Source organism: Lynx canadensis, chromosome C1 (genome assembly GCF_007474595.2).
Source record: "Lynx canadensis isolate LIC74 chromosome C1, mLynCan4.pri.v2, whole genome shotgun sequence".
Classification (NCBI taxonomy): Eukaryota; Metazoa; Chordata; class Mammalia; order Carnivora; family Felidae; genus Lynx; species Lynx canadensis.
This window is the reverse complement of record NC_044310.1, coordinates 45,219,389-45,243,307: the sequence shown is the minus strand read 5'-3', so window position 1 is coordinate 45,243,307 and position 23,919 is coordinate 45,219,389.

The following is a 23,919-nucleotide window of genomic DNA, read 5'->3' as shown; positions in this document are numbered from 1 at the left end:
ACATCTACAGAATGACTGCAGGTATGAAGTCTTTGCTGACTCACCCGAGGGAACTGGCCGTGCCCTCCTTCGTGCTCCCGCTTGACAAACTCCTGTTGTTTCACGGTGACACTGGACTGTGAGCTCCTTGAAGACAGGGACTGTGATCCTAGCTGCAGATCTTCAGCTGTTCGTAAATGCTTGCCAAGTGAATGAATGGATGCATTCATCACATCACAGTGTAATTCATCTGCCTGCCTGTCATTATGTACCACTATATATCATGAGCCCTTTGAGGGCAGGGATTTCTTCTTCTTCTCCTCCCCCCCCCTCCTCCTCCTTCTTCTTCTTTTTCCTCTTCTTCCCTCCTCCTCCTCCTCCTTCTTCTTTTTCCTCTTCTTCTCTTCTTCTTCTTCTTCTTCTTCTTCTTCCTCTTCTTTCCTCCTCCTCCTTCTTCTTCTTTTCCTTCTCCTTCTCCTTCTCCTTTTCCTTCTATCTTACCCCTCTCTGTTTTTTCCCCACTCTGGCACTGCTACTCACACTGAGTGACTAGGGGGCAAGTGCTTGTTAGACAAGTGAATCAAGGCTCGGAATACTCATCTGCCTGTGTTTGGTTTACTGTTTAATCTTTGAGGGCAGTGACACAATTCAGAGTCGAGGGTAGAGTGGAAAGAACCTTTTGCCAGAAGCCTGAGGCTCTGGGCTTTAGATCCAGAGTCTTTCCTGTGACCTTGGCCAGTCACTTACTCAATTTGAATCTTTTTTGGGAATGACTTGTCAGCTAGACTAATTATATCTAACACACAGGGTGGTTTTGAAGACTGAACAAGACAGTACACATAAAATGCCTGGCACTTGAAGGTGCTCAGCCAGTGTTAATTTCCTTTTACTCCGTGTCATGACATGACTTCGGTGTGGTCAGTTCCTTAGAAGTAAAGGTCTGTAGGTCTCTAAGCATAACAGACTAGCCAGGTTATGTCCCTCAGTCAGCTGGCTAACAAACGGTGCGGTGCCCTTGAAACCTGACACTGGACTTTGCCTGAAAGATATTAGCCTGCTCCCAACTTAGACTATTTTGGGATTTAGTGGCTTTGGAAAGAAGATAACAGCTGACTTGCACAGATAGAGGGTGGCTGGGCTCTGGAAGAAAGTGCCGGGAGCAACTCATGCCACTTGGAGAGAACTCAGAACATTCTGAAGTTAGGCATTCAAAGGCTATTATTTTTATGCCAACGCAAGGGTTTATGCAGGAAGTTGCAAGAAAAAATTAAATTTCATAGCAGTGGGCTCCAGCGGAACTGGAAAATTCTCTCACCTTCCTGTTGATGCCTGTTCAGCCGTCAGAAAGATGGAAAGAAAGGTGTATTTGTCGGGATAGTCTTGGTGATGCTGTAGTGACAAGTAACTTCAACATTTCAGTGACTTAAAAGAAGAAAGATTTGTTTCTGTGAACACTACATGTTGATTGTCTGTAAGCAGGGTTTTGTTGTTCTCGCTCGAGAATCGAGGCTGGCGGAGCCCCTCCCAGATGTGATGTTCCCCATCACTGTGGCAGGGGTTTCAGGTTATGGTAAATTATGCACCGAGCTTTGCACCTTCTGCCTGGGAGTGACATAGGTCACATCTGCACACATTTCTTTGGCCAAGCACGTCACATGGCCTTCCTAACTTCAGAGAATGAGGAAGAACAATCTTACCACGAGCCCAGACATAGTAGCAAACCACCATAAGAGAGGGAAGAGATTCTCAAGGGACATTTGAGTAGTACAATTGACAAGATGTGGAGGTAGGACTAAAAGGGAAAGAAGACACTTACGGTGATGTCCTGGTTTCTGCTTTGGGTGACCGAGTAAAGCTGGTGCAGTGTAAACATGCCACGTGTAAAGGGTATGCTCAGTTGGGGACATGTAACATTTGCTCGGGCTGCAAACTAGGAGACGTTAGATAAGGAGTTGAATATATGATCTGGAGCTTAGGAGAAAGGTACAAGCTGGAGATAAACGTTTGGTGGCCGTCAACTCATCAGTGGTGCCTGAAGCCAAGGGAGAGCAGATAGAGGGACAACCAACTCAGGAAAGTGTGACGGCATCAATGTTGGTAATTGAAACATTCATGCCGTGATGATGGGAGTGCAGATCGATACAAATCATTTTGAAAAGAAGTTTTCGGTGACCTACTAAAGACGTGCAAAGCCTCTCACCCAGCAATGCTGACCCTGATTATATATCCTAGACAATTTCAGAGGAGATGTATAGAAGTGCATAGCAGCATTATTGTACTCACCAAATATTGGAAACAGCCCAAATATCCATCAACAGTAGAAAGGCTAAATAAATTGTGGAGTATTCATACAGTGGAGTGACGCAGCAATAAAAAATAAGGAAACAGAGTCTCAGAAACAATGTGGACGAGCCTCTATCTTGTCCCTCTATCTGCTCTCCCTTGGCTTCAGGCACCACTGATGAGCTGACGGCCACCAAACGTTTATCTCCAGCTTGTATCTTTCTCCTAAACTCCAGATCATATATTCAGCTCTTTATCTAACGTCTCCTAGTTTGCAGCCCGAGCAAATGTTACATGTCCCAAACCGAGCACACCCTTTACACGTGGCATGTTTACACTACACTGAGAACATGTTAAGTAGAAAAAGAAGGTTGCAGAAGAGAGCGTCCAGCATGATTCTTTTTATGTGAAGTTCAAGTGTTTGCAAACCTACACACATGTGGTAAAATTTAGAAAATAAGTGAGGGAATGGTGAACATGATAATCATGATCGTGGTGGTCTCTGTAGAGTAAGGGGAGGGGATCCACCTGGTGAACTTGGATGAGAACTTTTGCCTCCCTTGGCTTAAATTTATGCATCTAAATTATGGGAATGATAAAATTTACCACATAGGATTGTTTTGAGAATTAAATGCTGTGTCATCTAGTTTAAGAACCATTTGTTGCCCTTGACATTGTCAAGCAGGTCTTTCCCAAAAGTTGATAGCCACAGTTAACCAGAAGGGCTCAGTCAGGATAACCTGGGGATGCTGTTTCAGAAAGGTTTAGGGTATAGAACAGTTTTGAGGCCTATGGCTGATAGATAATCTTGAAAAAACAGAATGGGTTATCGCATAGTGGGGAGAGACCGCATCTTTCCCCCAACTCTGTCTTCCCTCTGAGACTTCTGTCCACATCTGGCTTAGGTCATCAGGCAAAATTAATTTGTTGGTTTCACCCTGTTGACATCTGTCTCTGTCAGTGCAGCCCCAGGCAACGTGGGTGCAAATCAGCATGAGTTCTCCCCCCAGAGACCCGGAGAGTATGCCTGGATCAGGAAGGGGATTTGGGGGGTCAGGGAAAAGCAGTTTCATGATGTCGTCTGGGAATATTTTGCATGTGCTAAGTGGCAAAACTTAGTCAAGGGTTGCCTCTGGATTTTATGATGGAGGTCAACCCTCTCACTTGCAAGTAGTAAGAAAACAAAACAACTGCTTTGTTTCCTTTCTTGTTTAAAGTAGTAAAGTTGGATAAGAAAGTATCAATGATAATAACTACTGTATTTTATTTTATCTTTAAATAACTGTTATATTTTAAATGCACACAGTCTTTTTCTCTGTAAAAGGAACCGTTCATTGTCTCATTTGATATTCACAGCAAATTCTTGGGGTAGATAGGACAGGTATTACTGCCTGTTTTACAGCCAAGGAAAGAAACATTCAAGTCCACAAAGGTTAAATGATCTGACTGACGTCACCAGCTAAGAAGTAGGAGGCGTAGGACTGGCTTCTTGTGTTCTGATTCCAAATCCTCATTGAATGTACAGGGCTGTTTCTGTCTTCCATGTTTTTGCTAGTGTTGTGCCCAAAATAATGTAAAGGGAGAGAGTAACTTCCCTCGGTCAATATCCTCTCTAACAGCCACGTTATCCAATGAAGGAATGAGATACTGAACTCCTCGTTGCTGGAGAAGGGTAAGAAGCAATGTTATAGATGAGGCCCAAGTATCAAATGGCAGATTGGATATAGCCCTTCCAAATCTGTGATTCAATATCATTAGCATGAAAGCTAACAATATAATCCTTGGTTGTGGAAACAAGACTGGGAAGGCGGAAGTGTGGGATGGGGATTCTGAACCAGAGGATACCCCCAACTCACAGAATCCCAGAGCACTGTAACCAAAGGAGACGTTGGCCCAGCTCTCTGTACCAACTGTGAAACTCTCCTCTCTCCTCTACCACCTGCTAATTAGGACAGCCCCAGGAATTTGAAAGAAGAGAATCTCTGTGTCTGTCGTGGCTCTGAGAACCTTTGAAAAGGGTGCCTCTTGGTGGGTTCTGGAGGGGCCCAGGCCTGGGGTAGGAAGCACTCTTTTAGATTCCTTGCCGGACTGAAGACAACTGACGTAAAGTTTTAGGCAGGGAACTTAACGGGGTTCTAGCTGAAATGCACAGAGAGAAAGAATTCACTTCAAAAATTAACCAGTGAAAAGCATATAAATGTTCTCAATAAGAGAGCAACAGGCGAAGCCAACTCCACTTATTTATTGGTTCTGGAGCAGAGGTGAAGTGGGTTGGACGTGGGAGGACTGCACTTTCGAGGTGAATAGATCTGAGTGGAAATTCTGGTTCTGTCACTGTCTCTAGGTGGCCTGGCAAGCTAGTCACCTGTCTTTTTTTCCTGTTTCCTTATCTATAACTTGGGAGATACTCATGTCTCCCTCTCAGAGCAATGCAATGACAAATGGACATGTACATACAAGGCACATAATAGGTGTTCAATAAATTCCAAGTTCTTTTCCCCTTCCCAGATAGGAACAGAATGTCTAATTCTTAAGGACATCAAGAATATCTAAAAACATGAGGCACAACATTTAGGAAATTGTTTACTGCTTTTCTTAGACCAAGTAGTTGAGTGACGACCAAGAGCTGACATTGATCATCCATCATTTAGTGCAATTTGAAACAAAAAATGGGAATCTGCGGGTCATTCCTCTGGCTCAGGGGGTCACTATGCCCAAGGCCAAACCAGTTGCTCTTCACAGCTTTGCCCTCCACTGGGTTTTCCCCTGCGCTCTGGGAGCTCCGTCCCCCTCCCACATCCTCTGTCAACAAGACTGATGAATTCAATATCCCCCTCTCCCCAGCTGACAGCCCAGAGAGCTGACTCCAATCAGCAGGCCCCCCTAGTCGCCTGACTCAGGCCTCCCCAATCAGAGGCGGGGTCTGCCGAGGACAGACAGACAGGTCTGGAGAGGCTAGTAAGTGAGAACTCCCCAAGTGCCTCCGCCAAGAACCGATTTGATGAGGCTGCCAGTCACCCTGTCAGGCCATGTGTGGGATTCATCAGAACCTAACCCGTCTCTCCTCCACCCCCTGTCAATGTGCTCTAAAGGGTTTTTCTTTAAACGTGATTGCTCTGAGGGCATTGGTAAACCCACCGGTTTGTGATCCATCAATGCCTGACAGCCTGTTATTCCAGAAGCGTTTATGCCCCTGAACCAGGAGAGTGGGAAAGGCTTCCTGGTGCCATCATAGGACAGATTTTCACTGGTTTATTGATTCATCGCACAAATATTTACTCAGCCTGCTGTTTGACTGTGGAGATGAAACAGGGAGGAGAATGTTTGCTGGTGGGCCTCCCTGTAAGGAAATCCCACTCAATGGAATGGTATCGGGACATTTAGACTGAAGGGCTGTGAATATTGAACCATTACTGAGTATAAGAGTCGGGCATTTTAAATAAATCATGTAAGTGTCTCTGGGATGTGCCTGTGTGTAATAATACCATCTTTGTTTTATAGATGAGGAAACTGAGGCTCAAGGGGGGCTCAGTGACTTAATTAAGTTCCATAGATAGAAAGTGTCGGAAACGGGATCCGATCCGGTCTGGCTCCAGATCCCATGATCCTAATCATTTTGGCTACATTGCCTGTTCCCACATCTCTTTTTTGTGGTTAGGATAAAAGGAAGATAAAGCTGTTTATGGAAGCACTTTGCAAACCATAAAGCCCTCTGCTAAAAGAGATTAATACTGCGTTGGGTGTAACTTTCGGTGGACAATGGAGCATTTGGTTGACTGCCCTCTCCCTCCAAGTTCAAGAGGCCTCTCGGGTTTCAGTCTTGGCCGCCTCGGGTCACTGCTACTCTGAGCCCTGCCCTTGTGTGCTTCTCCTGGGCTGGGGCTCCCGAGTGTGGCTAGAACCTTGGTGGTACTCTGCTGTCCTCAGAGAGCTGAGGTCAACCCAGACACTGCCCTGGGGTTTCGATCTCAGTAACCACTGAAATAGGCTACATTCAGCCTGGTAAAACTGTTTATTTCTTACATCTGTTTGCAGTAAGCTTCCTTTCCAACCTCCTGCTAAAATAAGAAGTGGAGAGGGCTTTTCCACGTTCAGAGAGATTTCTCTTGCATTTCTCAGCTAGTCACTGTAGAGGTTGACTTGTTCAGATCTAGAAAGACATGGAGATGGAGGATTAGGGAACCACGGGCAGTAGCAGGAAACGCTCTGAGCTGAGGGTCAGAGTCCGGTGTCCTCATCGATCCACTCACTGTATGACTTGGGGCGAAGTGCTTAGCTTCCGTTTCCATTTCTCCATCTGTGAATTGGGGATGGTAATACTTTTTCATCTTACAGAGTTATTGCCCAGGTCAAATGTGATAATAAATTTCAGTTATTCACTTTGTCATTCATTCAGTGACTGCTGGACAGTTGAGATGGAGAGATGAACCAAAGCGACGGCCTGTGCTTATGGAGCTTACGGTCCAGTGGGAGAGATAGACGTAAATCAACCTTGGTAGAAATAATCACTGACAGGGAAGGTGTGGGAGGAGGGATGAAGAGTTTAGGGTTCCGTGAAGGCTGCGGCTGAGCCTGAGTCTGGAAGAGTGAGCGGTAGGTGGCCAAGTGAAGAGGGAGGGGAAGGGCGTTTGGTTAGGTAAAGCATTATGCCTGAAGTCGCAAAGGAGTTTGGCACAAATGAGAAATGGAGAGGTCACTGTGTAGGGTCATATGTCCCTGGTTGCTGGGGGCAGTCCCTGTTCCTGCCCAGAACAGTCATTCCTAGAGCCTTCTCGCACTCGAAAGCATCTCTGTTTGGAGGAGAAATTATAAAGTCATCTCGCTAACGTAGCTGGCACGGGGTGAGCAAAGGTGAGCATTAGACTAGACGGGCACATAGGGACAGACTCAGGCTCTGTAGGCCATATTAGTGGGCTTGGTCTTTACTCCAAGAGGAGGAAGTACGGCTCGGAGGGTGAAAAATGGATAATAATAATTAGAGCTTCTGCGTGCCTGCGTTACGCTCCATGCTTTAGAAGAGGCAGTAGGTACCCCCGCCATCCCTGTGTTATATATGAGGAAATGGACCTTTTTAGGCATCAAGGGGCTTTGTACAGGGCCATGTAGCTGCTTAGTAGCAGAGCACTGATTTAAAGCCAGGCCTCATCCCAGAGCTTGGGCCTTTGACCACTCTGACCCTGCCTCCTAAAGAGAGAGTCTTTTGCTTTCAGTGTGTTCTGTTCAGGGGCCCTCGCTGCTCTGAATGCTTCTCTGACTTCAGTACCTGCCTGTTGGAATGAGCCGAAGCCTCCCTAGCAACGTTTCCCTGCTCTTCTCTAGGAACTGTGGAGCTGGGTGTTGGGACGGGCACCGAAATACTAGCAGTAATATGTACTGTGGCATCAGGGTTTGGGATTAAGGCCTCATTCCTGCCAGCTGTGACCTGAGCAAAGCCATTTCATTTCTTAAAGCCCAGCTCTCAGGCCTCCAACAGCGACAAACCTGGTCCTTCACCAGGCTGTGTCCTGTGTGGACAACACAACAGTGGTAACAGTAACCAAGAACATGGCAAACATTTGTTGAGAACTTTCTTCTTGCCAACAGACTTATGTTAAATGACTTATGTAATTTTGTTTTCATTGACAATCCCCTGAGGTAGCTACTATTATCATTGCCATTTAATGCCTGTGTAAATGGAGGCAGAGAGAATTCAATAACTCATCCAAAGTCACAAGGCTGGTATTTGGAGTTGGCCAGGGCTCTTAGTCATTATTTTTTTATTTTTTATTATTATTTTTTTTTTACATTTATTCACTTTTGAGAGACAGAGCACAAGTGTGTGTGGGGGGGGGGGGGCAGGCAGAGAGAGAGAGGGAGACACAGAATCCGAAGCAGGCTCCAGGCTCCGAGCTGTCAGCACAGAGCCGGACGTGGGGCTCGAACTCACAAACCGCGAGATCATGACCTGAGCCAAAGTCGGACGCCCAACCGACTGAGCCACCCAGGCGCCCCATCATTATTTAAGTAATTAAACAGTTTTATTCACTCCAAAGAGGACAAGGTACCATAAATGGCTCTGAACCTTTTCTCCTAAGAGCGCCTAACAGCCCCAAGATAGGCCAAGGGTATTCAGCAGGAGATGAGCTGGAAGGTGGTGGGGCAGTGGCTGGTGGGGTTCTGTCCAGGAAGAGGCGAGTGACCTTGGGTCAAGGTTTGCCCACAGGGCTCTGAGGGGGTTTTGAGATGGCCCGACAGGGCTGGAGAGGAATCAGTGATGAGATCCAAATCTCTTAGGACACAATTAGGTCTCTTTCTTCATCCCAGTGGCATGGTGGATGGGACATGACTGTCACCGGGGGGACTTCCCAGGTGGACTGTATCAGGGGGGCGTCAGCACTGTCACATGCTTTCTGTTACCGGTCAATCCACAAACACTGCAAAGCTAGGCCTCAGCTGACATTGACTGTCACCTTTGAGACGTTATTACATAACAGCCACTGTTTCATGTTCTTCATGCCCATGACTCAAGGGAGCTTCAAAGCCTGTTTGAAGGATTTATATTCCTGTTTTGCAGTTGAGGAAACTGAGCACAGAGGGGAGATCTCAAGCCCAAGGCCCCATGGCTGGCAAGCGGGTTTGAACCCGAGTTGCTCTGTCCTCAGCGTTTGTACGCTCAGTTGCTGGGCAAGGTTGTCTTTGCCGACAGAACACTGTATAGGTACTCCCGCCATCCCTGGTCTCCCAGACCCTGGTCTCTGTTCCTTCATCTTGGCCGGAAGTAGAAATAGCCAGAGATTGTTTGGTCATAGAGAACTCTTATAGGCTCTTGTCAATAATATGACAACACTGTATATAACAATAATAACAATACTTACCTCAGAGGGCTGATCTGAAGTAGCACTACCAAACACTTATTTATTCCTATTCTAGCCAGGGGTTGGGTACCCTAAAGAAGGCAGAAGACAGGGGCGCCTGGGTGGCTCAGCCAGTTGAGCCTCTGACTCTTAATTTCAGTTCAGTTCACGATCCCCGGGTCATGGGATCGAGCCCCGTGAGGATGAGTACTAGAGCCTGCTTGAGTTTCTCTCTCTCTCTCTCTCTCTCTCTCTCTCTCTCTCTCTCTTTCCCTCCCCCTCTGCTCTTTCCCCCTACTTCTGCTCTCTCTCCCCCTCTTTCTTTCTCAAATAAAAGAAAAATGACTTTTTCAGCATAATTATTTGCAGATTTGCCGTTTCATTTCAATCATTCCTTTGTATTGCTGAGTGTTGGTCTGTCGTAAATATTGACCATAATTTATCCATTGACCTGTTGATGAACATTTGGTTTATTTCCAGTTGTTGGCTATTAGAAATAAAGCTGCCAAGAACATTAGTCTTGTTAAACTCTTAAAGGTCACATGGGTGGGTCATATGATAGATGGGTGGGTAACTTTTCCATTAAAACATTTTTTCTTTTCCAATGTTTATTTATTTTTTGAGAGACAGATAGAGAGTCAGAGCATGAGTAGGGAAGGGGCAGACAGAGAGGGAGACATGGAATCTGAAGCAGGCTCCAGGCTGTGAGCTGTCAGCACAGAGCCCAACGCGGGGCTCGAACCCACAAACCGTGAGATCATGACCTGGGCCGAAGTCAGACGCCCAACCGACTGAGCCACCCAGGCACCCCTGGGTGTGTAACTTTTTTAAAAACTGGCTAACTGTTTGGCAGAGTGGTTGCAACATTTTTCCATCTCCACCAGCAACCTGTGAGTGTTCAACTTGGTCCTCAGCCTCCCCAACACTCAGTATATCAGTCTTTCGGAATTTTAACATCTAATAGGCAAGTCGCGTGTCTTAGCATGGTTTGATTTTGCATTTCTCCAATGACTAATGAGGGGTGAGCATCTTTTCACATGCTTCTTTAGTACCCACCTTTCCTGGTAAAGTGTTCAAATCTTTCATCCAGTTTTTAAATTGAGGTTGGTTTTTTTTGTTTGTGTGTTGTTTTTTTAAAAAAAATTTTTTAAATGTTTATTTTTGAGAGACAGAGACAGCATGAGTGGGAGAGGACAGAGAAAGAGAGATGGAGACCCAGAATCAGAAGCAGGCTCCAGGCTCTGAGCCTGGAGAGCACAGACCCCGACGCGGGGCTTGAACCCACGAACCGTGAGATCATGACCTGAGCCGAAGTCGGTCGCTCAACCGACTGAGCCACCCAGGCGCCCCTGTTATTTTTTTTTTATTACTGAGTTCTGAGAATTCTTTATGCCTTCTGGATACAAATCCTTTTTCAAATGTATGATGTGAAAATCTATTCTCCCAGTGTGTGGTTTGCTTTTTTTTCATGCTCTAAATAGTATTCTCCCAAAGCTTATTGATGTTCTGTTCATTGTTTTTCCATTTTTTTTTCTCTCTCTCTCTCTGCTTGATTTCGGAGAGTCTTCGTGTTCATTGTCTTTTGCAATGTTGACCCTGCCTTTAATCCCACACTGTTTACTTCTCATCTCAGATGTGATCATTCGCTTTAGGTCTTTTCTACATTTTTGGTGTCTCTCTGTGTTCGGTCTTTTCCTCTAGCTTCTTGAATACGGAGGATATATTTGTAATCACTGTTTTAATGGAGCTGTCTACCAATTTTATCATATGGGTTAGTGCCAATTGGTTGATTCTTCTCCTTCTATCAGGCTGGTCCCCCTTCCTGCCTTGGGTAGTTTTCCACCATGCACACTCTGCTGCATGGTTAAGGGGACCATCCGCAGATCTCTGGAGTCCTGTCTCTGTGTGTTGCTCCTTCCTGCACATTGCCCCATGAACTCTGCTCATCTTGGTCTTGCCAGACTCCCAGCCCTGTCTCCACAGATCAGGGAGTCCGCTTGCCTCCACCTGGGTCCCCGTGCTGTGCTGTGGCCCAGAAACTCACTTAGGCTGTAAATGGGATCCGTTCGAAGAGTTCCCTCATTGTGTCCTATCTCTCAGAAATCATGGTTCTTCTTTGCCTAAATGTCCAATGCCTTGAGAACCGTTGTGTTTTCATTAGGCTTTTCAGTTGTTTCGGGTGGTAGGGTAAACCTGGTCTCTGTTCCTTCATCTTGGCCGGAAGTAGAAATAGCCAGAGATTGTTTGGCCATAGAGAACCCTTACAGGCTCTTGTCAAAACCCTCCTTATTAGACATTAGGAAGCTGAGGAATTGCCCTGTATTATCTGCAGTACAGTTTGGGGGTTAAAGGATGTAATGTGCAGTATTTGGTATTGGGGTTGGGGACATGAATGCTTTTGAGGCAGAAGCGAGGTTGTAAAGGATACTGAGTGCTGTGCTTGGAGAAGGGACTGTCCCGTGGTTTGTAGAGGGGGAACTGAAGAATCACTGTAAGTCTACGAATGGTGTTCTCAGGCTGGATAGCCTAATCAGTATTTACACATTCTTTTCTTCCCATAGTTGGGTTACACTCACCTCTCCTCCTGGCAGGGAGTTGGCAGAGGGTGAAACGTCGAGCTTGTGGAGCTCTGGACCACAGTCTGCTCCTATCTGTGTGACTCTGGACCCATCAGTTCATCACTCTTGGGCCTCAGTTTGTGCACAGCTGTAAAATGAGGATCCTGGTACCCCTGTGCACATCCGCTGGTGGCCTTGAGGATTCGTTGCGATGGCATAGGTCTGACAGTGGACTGACTGTAGGTGCCTGGTGCAGCGCCTGGCAAATAGCCCTCGGTGAAAATGAGCGATTACTAATCGAGAAAGTGAGACCGTTTTGACGTGGTGACAGAGCCAGCAAGGAGCAGCGCTAAGCCTCCACTTCGGCTCTCTGATAGCTTGCCATGTCTACGATCCTTTAAAGCACGACGTAATCCAAAAGATGTACTAATGATTGGTTGGGGCAAATACCAACAGGGCCGCAAAGATGCACATAGTGGTGACAGAGGAGTATCCCCTGCCCTCGGCGTCCCCTGACCCAGCACTTCTAGCCCAACGTGACGCAACTTTTCTGAGCACTGCATACTGGAAGCCTTTGGATTTCTGCCACACACAGGGTCACGTTTAACCAGCTGGAATGAAAAGCCAGAGCTAGACTGTGGTGTGCAATGGCTCGTGGTCCTATGTTTTAATATAACGTTTGGGGCAAAATTAAAGTCTATCACAAAATGAAAGCTTTTCTTTGTGTATGGTCTCCCATGGTGCCAGACCTTTGTGGAGGCTGTTCTCACCGCCTAAGGTGCAGTGGGCCATTGATTCCATATCCCCTGCATGTCTGATTGTGGAGCACGTCCTCTTCCTTCAATTCTCAAATACTACTGTTGCACCTTTTTTGGACTCCCCCAGACAGACTATATTTTCTTTCTTTTTAGATCCCTCTGCGTGTTGCAAATACTGCCGTTTTTCATAATTGCCTTCTTTTCTCTTCTCTCTTTCTCTCTCTCTCTCTCTGTGTCTCCCACTGGACTGCAAACCCTCTGTATCAGCAGAACTATACCTCCTTTGTTTATTGTGGTACCCGTGGAACCTAGGGCAATGCCTGGAACTGTCCGTGCTCAACACATATATTTGGATGAATGAATGGATGGATGGACAGTGGGAGTATAAGGTGAAGTGATGTACGTAAAGAGACTTGCACATAGTGGGAGCTTTATTTTTCCCTCTGCCTGTCTTGTATTAGCCTGAGCTTTTAGGGGCACACGTGATCTTGGTTATCTCTCTATATTTACCCTTATTTATTGTCGCAGAATATACTAGGGGCTTAGCAGATGCTGGCCGAATGAACGAACAAATAAGACTTTAGCCTTCAGTGCTTTGTCTCTTGCACGAAATGGTTGGATTAGATTTCATATCACTCAGCCGGTATTTCCTGCCCCTCTGCCATGTGCCAGGCAGAGACTGCATCAGTCATGAACAGTATCCTTAAGAAGCCTACAGATTAGTAGAATTAAGACAGGGACTGTGACGCCAGTAGAAAGTGAGAGGTCACGTAGCTGAGACTGATGGGGGTGTCTGAGATGAGAGGTCACATCTTGGGATGTAGCTGAGACTGATGGGGGTGTCTGAGACTAAACCCAAAACTGTCCTATGGGATGGGCCTGGTGCTCAGGGGTTGGTGCCGCCATAGTTATGAAGAGAAGATCCAGATCTCATCTCTTCCACACCTCGCAGTCAGTAGTAAGCTTTTTCTCATTCATTCTGACTCTAGCTCTTGATCTAACCCCTTTAAAACACCAGTTCCTTTTTGGGAGGGTTGATGGTGATGGTTAATCTTATGTGTCAACTTGACTCAGCCACGGGCTGCCCTGACATTTGATCAGACATCATTCTGGTTGAGTCTTTGTAAGGGTGTTTCTGGATGACGTTAACATTCTTGAATTGGTAAATTGAGTGAAACAGATTGCCCTCTCTCATATGGGGAGGCCTCATCCAGTCAATTCAACAACAAGGTGGGGGGGGAACTCCTGCCTGAGGGCTGATGTGGGACATCATGTTTCACCTGCCTTTTGACACAAACTTGAAGAATCAACCTTCCCGGTTCTCAAGCCTCTGGCTTTTGGACTGAAACTTTGCCGTGAGCTAGCGTTCAGACTTTCAGACTCAGACTGGAACAATATCATTGGCTTTTCTGGGTCTCTAGCTTGCTGACTACGGATCTTGGGATTTCTCAGCCTCCATAATTGCATGAGCAAATTCCTTATTATCTATCTATCTATCTATCTATCCATCTATGTATCTATTATCATCTACAATATATATGTATTAAGAGAGTCTCTCTCTGTCTCTTTCTTCCTCATCTCTTACCGGTTCTGCTTTTGTGGGGAACCCTAACACGGGAGGTAAGAAGGTACCTACACGTTCCTGGGCGTGTCTGTAACAGTAACTGGACTAGGTGGCTTTATATCCATTAGCTGCTTATTCATTAAACATAACACCCCTCTGAGGGTGGGTGTAATTTCCAGCTTACGGATGAGAACCTCAAGGCTCAGAGAGGTGAAGCAACATCCCCAAGGTCACACGACCAGCAGATGACAAGATCGGTTTAAAATCTCACTCCCTTTGGCACCATAGCTCGTGCTGGTCCTCCCCCACTCAACTCCTCCTTCCTTCCCTGTATGTTTTCTCTCTCTAGTAGATAGTAAGTTTTTTGTGGACAGAAACCAGGTCCGGTTATTTTCCCTCTGCGTGTCCACCTTTCATTTTTGTGCTTAATGCAGGATCTGGCACATGCGGTGAGGGTGGGGGGGTGACCCCAGGAATTGTGGAGCGATCTGTCTCGCTCATGGGACTGCTTTTGCAGGACAGGACTTTAGAGAACGCATAGCCCTACCCATCCCTCCTTCTTCTGCCCTTGTTCCATGGTGCTGTCAATTATCATATGGCCATTCATTCGCCCATGGCCATTCCAGGGTGTTCTCAAGTTTGCGCTGAAAAGCTGAGGATCACGCTCCCCAGGAAACACTTCCCCAAGCCCCTTCTGGTGCTTTGACTTGCCTGTGCCGCCTGGGCCTTCAGCCAGCTCTGCCTTGGGGCTGGGAGGAGAGAGTGTGGGCTGAAGAGGACAGGGAGACCCTGACAGGCCTGCTGGGCCCCTGCTGGGTGAACTCTGGCTATAAATAGAAGGAATACGAAGCTGAGTGTTTTTAATATGCACATTGAATTCATTTATTTAGTGAAGAATTTTCCTGGAAAAGAGAGCTGAGCTGTCAGAGCCGAGCTATTTTTGAGTAGGATGTAAAAGAAAAACTCAAGAGAATTATTTGCTGTTTGGATTTAGGCTTTTAAAATAGGTCACGATAAAAAACAACACTGTAGGGGCAGAAAGAAGATCGGTGTTCACCAGGGGCTAGAGGTGGGGGTGAGGGATGGACTGGAAAGAGGCATGAAGGAACTTTCTGGGTTGAGAGTAGCATTTTATGTCCCACTGTGGTAGTAGTTACACACGGCTGTTCGTGGAGCTGTTCGTCGGAAATAAATGAGTTTTACTGTATGCAAATTATACCTCCACAAGCCTGATCTTCGAGGGAGGAAGGGAAGGAGTGGGGAATGAAACTTTTCAAGCATCTACTTTGAGGGGTGGAGTTCTGTGGAGCTTCTTTAGATACTTGATCTTCTTACAAAACCATGGAGAGAGATCATTCTGTGCCCTTTGCAGATGAACCCCGGAGATTGGGAGAGCCTAGGTTAGTTGCCTCGGGTCACACATAAGCTGCCGCTGGACCTCTTGAGGAGGTTTCAGAATTCCATGGCGCCCTCCTTCCACCTATCCCGATGTTCGGAGAGAAGGAGGCGAGAAGTCTGGGAACAGACAGAACTGGGTTTGTGCTCTTCATGTTAAATGCTTCAGACGACTCTATGCTCTTTCTCCAAAATGTTCCCCCATTCTGTATTCTTTGGCTGTTTCTGGCTGCATCTGGGAAAAGGTCTTAATAAGGTGCTAATGGTCTTTAACAGCTTTATTTAGTACCCTTGGACCTCCCTTTTTATCAAGTGTGCTTGACTTTGGGCAGACTTTGAAACCTGAAAGGGGGTGCGGTGTGCTCCTTAGGGCCTGCCATCATTCCTGGATCCCATTCCCGTGGCTGACATCATTAATCAATCACGATACTCTATGTACTCTGATTTGTTCTTGCAATCCTTCCTGACATGGTCTTCTGAGCAGTAATTACTAACCCGTTCGAGTTGGCCCTCAAAATCGAAAGGCTATGTGCCATTATACCTGTGTTATGAGCCTAATGGAGGTGCATTTGTAAACTGAGGGTGAAATCTTATCCTTTCCTCTCCTCAGACCCGGAACCCTGAGAAAAGCTGATGTGTGGAAATAGTGGCAAAAGCACGGATTAGACAGCTAGAGTTGGATTTGGACATCAGCCCCGTACCACTGCCTTCCCATCCCAACATTCATTTTACTCATTTTCGAGATGGGGATATCAATAACAGCTCTCCAGAGGGGTCATGGTGAAGTTGAAATCAAATGAGATCGCCCGTAGGAAATAGAACTCGCCAGGTCCTCAGCTCCGTGCTAAGGACCGTTACGTGTGTTATCTTGTTCAACCCTTGCAACAAAGTTGTGCATGAGAAACTTTTCAACCTGCATTAAATAGTACTTTATTCAGGTCACACACGAAAGAGTGAACTCAGATCTGAGTTGAAGACTCCTACGGTTAATTACAAGCTACAGTGTGTCTCGTTCTAGGCAAGGGACAGCAGTACTTGGGTTGCTGCGTCCTGTTTTGGAGGACTGAGTTGACTGGCAAGGACTCACACAGGAAATGGCTCATACACCAGCCTGGTAGAGGGCCTGAAGAAATGAAGAAGGCATCTGCAGCAGGGAATTCTGGGAGTGGCCAATGGTACCAGTACCGTTTGCAGGATCCTGCTGGTCTGTTTGGGGTCTTTGCACAAATTAGGAAAAAGTACCTTATCTGGGCTGAAGAATTACGAAAGTCACTCCCTTTGGGAAGACACAGTTCAACAGGAGGCAAAGCTAAGAGTGTTTGGATGAAAAAAAAATGGGGTCCCTTCCTCTGGGTGGAGGAATTAGTACAAGGTGGGATCTCAGCAAACATTCAATCTTTTGACTGGTATCTTTTTGCAGTACACAACCTGTACAACAACATAAAATGGACTGTATCTTGACAGCTGGAAAAGGCAGTCTTAGGAACTTGGAAGCAGGTGAGAGGTGAATGTCCCGATAGGTAATTTCATCAGGCAGGTAACATCATTGGCCTGAATCAGAATTAGAATCCAGCTCTGAATGTTTCCAAAACCAGACTGACTGATCATAAGAATTACTGGGGTCGGCAGGGCGTGGGGAGGGACTCTTAGTAAAAATGCAGATTATCAGCCCCTGAATAATCAAACTTAGTAAATCTGGGACGGGCAATTCTTTTTTTTTTTAAGTTTATTAATTTATTTTATTTGAGAGAGAGCGAGAGAGAGCGAGAGAGAACGTGTGCCTGTGAGCGGGAGAGGGGCAGAGAGAGAGGGAGAGAGAGAATCTTAAGCAAGCTCTGTGCCATCACCTTAGAGCCTGATGCAGAGCTTGATCCCATGAATCATGAGATCGTGACCTGAGCTGAAATCAAGAGTCAGATGCATAACTGACTGAGCCACCCGTGTGCCCCTGGGATGGGTGATTCTTATGGCCAGAAAAGGTTAGGAAATACTGCTCTATTCCATGCTCATCACAATGTGTTGCAACTGTCTCTGTTGGTGGCCATGGTAACCATCTGGCCTGCTGGACTGTCTCTTGAGGGCAGTACCACATCTACGTCCATAGCACATAGAGCAATGTCTGGCACGTACATTGAATAAAAGAGTCAATCAACGGAGAAACCATGCATCATTTGAATGACTTCACAGTCCAGAGAGTTCTGGCTTACTCATCATGCTGTTACTCCCTGCCAAGGTAGCTTCACCTACATGTATGTATTCCTTCCCTACTTCCTCCCTTCTTCCTAGTCCCCTAATCACCACCTGTTTCTCAACCTAACCCCACAGGACAGGATCTATCATTCTGGGAGACCCTTTCAGACTTATCTAGAGCATGGCATGTTTCCTGATAGCCATACCTACTTTTGGGTCTGGCTGCTGCTTCTAACTTGTTGTGTGTGATTGCACATCTTTAAGCCTCATTTCTTCCTTGATAAGAGGAACGGTTTTTACTGTATGATTTCTGAAGTCTCTTCTAACTCTGGATTGCTGGAATCCTGTGACTGGAATCTAAAATTTCTGGTAAATTCTGGGGGCACCTGGGTGGCTCAGTTGGTTAAGCATCTGACTTCAGCTCAGGTCATGATCTCACAGTTTGTGGGTTCGAGCCCCGCACTGGACTCTGTGCTGACAGCTCAGAGCCCGGAGCCTGTTTCAGATTCTGTGTCTCCCTCTCTCAGTGCCCCTCCCCTGCTCACGCTCTGTCTCTCTCTGTCTCTCAAAAGTGAATAAACGTTAAAAAAAATTAAAAAAAAATTAAAATTTCTGGTAAATTCTGTAAGATGAGAAGGATGTATTAGAGGCCTTCAAATTGACATCATATAGTCTGTTGGTCGGAGCCTGGGCGATGAGCAGCTGTAGTCTGGGAATTTCTGGAGATCTTGCTTTGCTGGTGGGAGGCTTTCTATCATGGGCATGCTCCAGCAGATTCTGGCCACCCCCATGGGCGACTCAGTAAATACTGGCTGCCTAATGGATGTGTTGGATGGGAAGCCAACTGGATGCGTGAAGGGTCCTGGAAAACATGGCAGTTCAAAGGCAGGCGGCTGTGCTGAGTAGGTTTCCAAGTGCGCTTACCCTCCGAGGCTTTGAATTTGAGCTCCGTCGGAAAATCACAAGTGTCTGCTTCCAAGGGAATGGCTTCTAGTAATAATAATAATAAAAAGGGGCTTTGAAGGCTTCTTGGAAATCAGCTTCTATAAAATAGTGTGTTGAGAAATTGAGTTGCAAGTCAAGCAGAAACACGGGTTGAAATTCTCCCTCTGCATCCTCATTCTTTTAAAATGTTTTCTTTTTAAGTATGAAAATAATGTGTGCATCTGGCTAAAGAATCCAAACACTTCAGAAAAGTGCAAAACACAAAGCAGAGATCTCCTTTCCCCGCTCTGTCCTCGTCTCCCATCCCGCGAGGTAACAATTTATTTCTCTTTTTGTGTGTGCTCGCTCTGTGAGTTTATAAACATTTAAAAAGATGTGTTGTGGTAAAATGCTCAGAAGATTTCCCATTTTAACCATTTTTAAAAATTTTTTTTAATTTAAAATTGAGAGAGAGAGAGGGAGAGGGAGAGAAAGTGGGGAGGGGCAGGGAGAGAGGGAGACAGAGGATCTGAAGCAGGCTCCACATTCACAGCAGACACCCGGATATGGGGCTCAAATCCACCAACTTGCACGACCATGACCGGAGCCAAAGTCAGACATTTAACCGGCTGAGCCACCCAGGTGGCCCACATTGTAACCATTTTTAAATGTACAGTTCCGTGACATGAACTACACTCCCTCTCCTGTCTCTACAACGTTTTTCATCTTCCCCCCACAAGTGAAACTCTGTACCCATGAAACAGTAACTCCTCATTCCCCCTCCCTCCACCTCTGGCCACAGCCCTTTACTTCCGGTCTCTATCCATTTGTCTGCTCTGGGTAGGGGGAGTCAGGCAGGGTTTGTCCTTTTGTGACTGGCTCATTTCCCTTAACGTAAACGAGCTCTTTTCGACTGGTTTTTATTTCAGGCCGGGCACTACTGTAACTCTAACTCATATGCTTGTATGGTGTTATTTAATCTCTCAAACTTCAATAGTGTTTGTTGATTCCTGCAGTGAAAGATTTCGGTCGTTGCTCTACTTCCAGAATCCCTTCTCGCTCTCCATCTCTCATGCTATCAGTTTTAGTTCTTGAAGTTATTTTTAGCATTTCAAGTAAGTGGCCCTCTCTACTGAACCCCAGACTCGTACATCCAACTGCTTGCTTGAGATCTCCACCTGGGTATCTAACAGACATCTCAAACTTGAAATGTCTCCGGTGAAACCCATGGTCTTGGGCCCCACCCCTCCCTGCCCCCTGCAACCCACTCCCCCGCCCAGTCTTCCCCACTCAGTAAATGCCAGATTCGTCTTTGTAGTTGCTAAGTGCCCAGATCTTACCGTCATCTCCCTTTCCTCACTCCTTTGTGACCCCCTCATGCCTCAAGCCCCAAATGATGGAAAATCCTATTGACTTTACCTCAAACTATACCCAGACCCCAGCCACTTCTCATTACCTCCCCTTGTCCAAATCATGGTCGTCTCTCACTTGAATTATTGAGATATTCTAACTTGTCTCCCTGCTTCCTCCCCTGCCCTCCTGTAGTGTAAGTACAAAATACTAGTCAGAGAAGTTCTTTTAACATGGGTATCAGATCAGGTTACTCCTCTGTTCAGCCAGTGGTTGATTCTTTTTTTTTTTTTTTTTAACGTTTATTTATTTTTGAGACAGAGAGAGACAGAGCATGAACGGGGGAGGGTCAGAGAGAGGGAGACAGAGAATCTGAAACAGGCTCCAGGCTCTGAGCTGTCAGCACAGAGCCCGACGCGGGGCTCGAACTCACAGACGGCGAGATCACGACCGCGAGCCGAAGTCAGCCGCTTAACCGACTGAGCCACCCAGGCACCCCAAGCCAGTGGTTGATTCTTATTCGGAATAAAGGCCAGAGTCCTTAAGATGGCCAAGGAGGCTCCATAGGGTGCTTTTCAAACTTTAAGGTGCATAAGGTTCACCTGTGGGTCTTGTTAAAGTGCAGATTCTGATCCTGGGTAATGAGTCCTGCTGGCTGACGACTACACTTTTACTGCAGGATCGTCCCCACAACCCACATACTCATCCTCCCTCACTTCTGGGGCCTGTGTCTTATACTCCTCTTCCCTCCTCTTGTTCCAGCCTCATGGTCTCTGGTCTCTAAGTTGCATGCTCCCCCCTCCTTCTTTGTACTTGCAGTTCCTTCTGCCTAGAACACTCCCCAGGTATTTGTAAGGCTCACTCTCTTCCGTCCTTCAGATCATTTCCCGAGTATCATTTCTCCGGAGACTTTCTCTCCTCTCTGTATTTAAAATGGCACCCCATCTGTCTATGGCTTTCCCTAGCGCCTGTCCCTCTTTGCTTTTTCTGTATAGAAAAGATATACAAAGTATGGCCTCTAGGCCATGGATCAAATCCGGCCCACTGCTTACTTTTATAAATAAAGTTTTATTGGAACAAAGCCACATACATTTATTTATGTATTGCTTACAGCTGCTTTCCTGCTATAATGACAAAGTATTTGTAACGGAGAACTTCTGGTCTGCAAACCTAAAATATTTACTCTGTATCCGACTTTTGACAGAAAAAGTTCACTGACTCCTGCTTTGCAGCATTGACCGCCATCTAACTCACTAGATAAGTCATGCATTTATTTATAATCTATCTCTCCTCACTAGAATGTAAACTCTGTGATAAAAAGGGTTTTATCTATTTTGTTCGCTGTTAGATTCCTCATGCACAGGAAGGTGACTGGCGGAGAGAGTCACTCAATGAATGTTCGTTAAATGAATGGTTATGAGTTAAAAAATATATACTTATGTATATACAATTATACATACAAACTGGGGGTTGTCAGAGGTGGGGGTGAGGGTGAGTAGGTGAAATAGGTAAAGGGGCTTAAGAGGTACAAACTTCCAGTTATAAAATAGATAAGTCATGAGGATGAAAAGTACAGCATAGGGAATACAGTCAATAGTATAGTAAAAACTTTGTATGGTGACCGTAGCTACACTTATCTTGGAGAGCATTTTGTAATGTATATAATTGTTGAATCACTATGTTGTATACCTGAGACTAATTTAATATGGGATGCCAACTGTATTTTGCTTAAAAAAATCTATCCATCCTTAAACTTTTATTTTTTATCAGTCATTTAGATAGTACTCCTGACTTCCCATCATGTAACAGGAGGACACTATTGGACCTATACTTTCTGCCCCCTCACCTCCCCCCTGCCCTAACTCCTGATGGCCAACATTACTTTCATCCTGTCAGTGTTGATACCGATTGTGTTTGGTACTATAATTATAACTAAATCTCACCTGCTTTGTCTGTAGGTTAATTCTAATCACCCCCGCCAAAAGCATCTCAAATATTGTAATTGGGTAAATAGTAGTTGATATAGAATATAGAAGTGTTAATGAGCCCATGGAGAAGAAATGGTAATTCTAAGCTATGGCGCATGAAGGGAAATATTCCTGTCCTATTGGGTAAATAGATGATCTTTTCTTACTCTCTTTTGGTTATTTAATTTCTGTGTATTTGGATCATGACTTCTGTACAACTTTTGATTTTTCCCAAAGTTCCTAGTGCATCTTTTAAAAAAAATTTGTAGAATATGCAAATGTAGTCATCACATATTTGAGATCATCGGGCCTCTTAGTCTGTGATTTTGCTGTGGAGTTCACTCTCTCCTTAAGATATTTTTTTCAGAGAGCCTTCTGGCTTTCTCGTCTAATCTTGATAAAATGCTTGCTGGATTTATTGCACAGCTGTAAATCCACCTTGTACATTTTACTTCTGGATTAGTTCCACTGTTTCTTGCATCATATTTATTTATATTTCTTAGCTTCCTTTTTCATTCTGCTATAGTATATTCCCAAGTAATTGTTTTCAGAAGAGGAGTGTGGGACGGAACTGTACAGTTTCCTGTTGCTGCTGTAACACATCACTGCAAACTTAGTGACTTAAAACAACACACATTTATTATCTTAACACTTCTGTAGGTTAGATGTCTGACATAGGTCTCACTAGGCTAAAATCAAAATATTGGCAGAGCTGGATTCATTTTTGGAGACACTCAGGGAAAATCTGTTTCCTTGCCTTTTCTGGATTCTAGATGTTTCTTGCATCCTTTGGCCCTGGGCTGCATTCCTCCGTCTTCAAAGCCAGCATTGTGACATCTCTCTGACCGTTCTTCTCCAGTCACATCTCTCTCTGACCACGAAGGAAAAGGTTTCCCACTTGCAGTGACCCCTGTCAGGGTCCTTAATTTGTTTATATCTGCAAGTCCGTGTGGGGTGACATAGTCATAGGTTTCTGGAATTAGGATGTGGACTCCTAATTGTGGGGAGAGTGATTCTTTGCCTGGTATATAATCTTTTGGATTCCCTCCCCCCCACATTTTGGAAATTCTCAAATTAGTTTCACACTGCTTGTAAAGTTCTAGATTCAAAAGCATGTTCTCTCATAACTTCATAGACACTCCTCCATGTCCTCTGGGGCCAATAACTATTGACATAAGATCTGTATGCAGTCTGATCCTTTGTCCTTTTCAGGTGCATTTACTGCCAGATCCCCTGGCATCTTTTAGAAGTGTCTTGCTTGAAATTTCATCAGATCATGACTGGGAGTGCATTTTCATTTTTGTTGTTTGCTTTGTTTATGTCTATCATGCTGATATGATCCTGAAATGATCCTTTCAACCTAAGACTCAAATCTCTTTTTAAGGACAAGGAGTATGTTTTCTTTCTTTTTTTTTTTTTTCCTATTTTTTTTCTTCAATATCGGCACCACTCTGTGGCTTTCACTAACATCCCCTTAGAGGAATTCTGAGTCTTCTGGACCCGTTCTCCATTTAGTTTAACTTGTAATTTTCTCATATTTCCCTCCTCCTTGTCTTCTGGTACCTGTGTCATGGGATTGCCTTGACTTCATCTCCCAGAGGACTCATTTGGTCTCTAGCCATTACCAACCTATTATTTGGCCCCACTGCTAAATTTTTGGCATGTTGATGAACATAGTTCACATTTCCAGTGACGCTTCACTGCCTGTTTCTCATGGCGGCACTAACTTTCCAAATTCCTGTGAGTTTTCTGATGAAATGTGCTTTGAAAATTCTCTTCCGTTTCTTGCTTATGTCTGTTGCCTCCAGGATCCACTCTGTGCATTTTTTCAGTCTTGGGATTTCTCTTTCTCATCAGTTTTCCTCAAATGTTGACCTAGTTGGCTTACATTTTTTTAATTACTATTTTTAGAGGCGGGGGGAGAGAGAGTGTGTGTGTGTGGGGGGGTGGAGCGGAGAGGGGCAAAGGGAGAGAGAGAGAGAATCCCAAGCAGGCTCTGTGCCCAGTGCTGAGCCTGATGTGGGGCTCAGTCTCATGACCCTGGGATCATGATCTAAGCCTAAATCAAGAATCGGACGCTTAACCAACTGAGCCGTCCTGGCACCCCCAGTTGGCTTA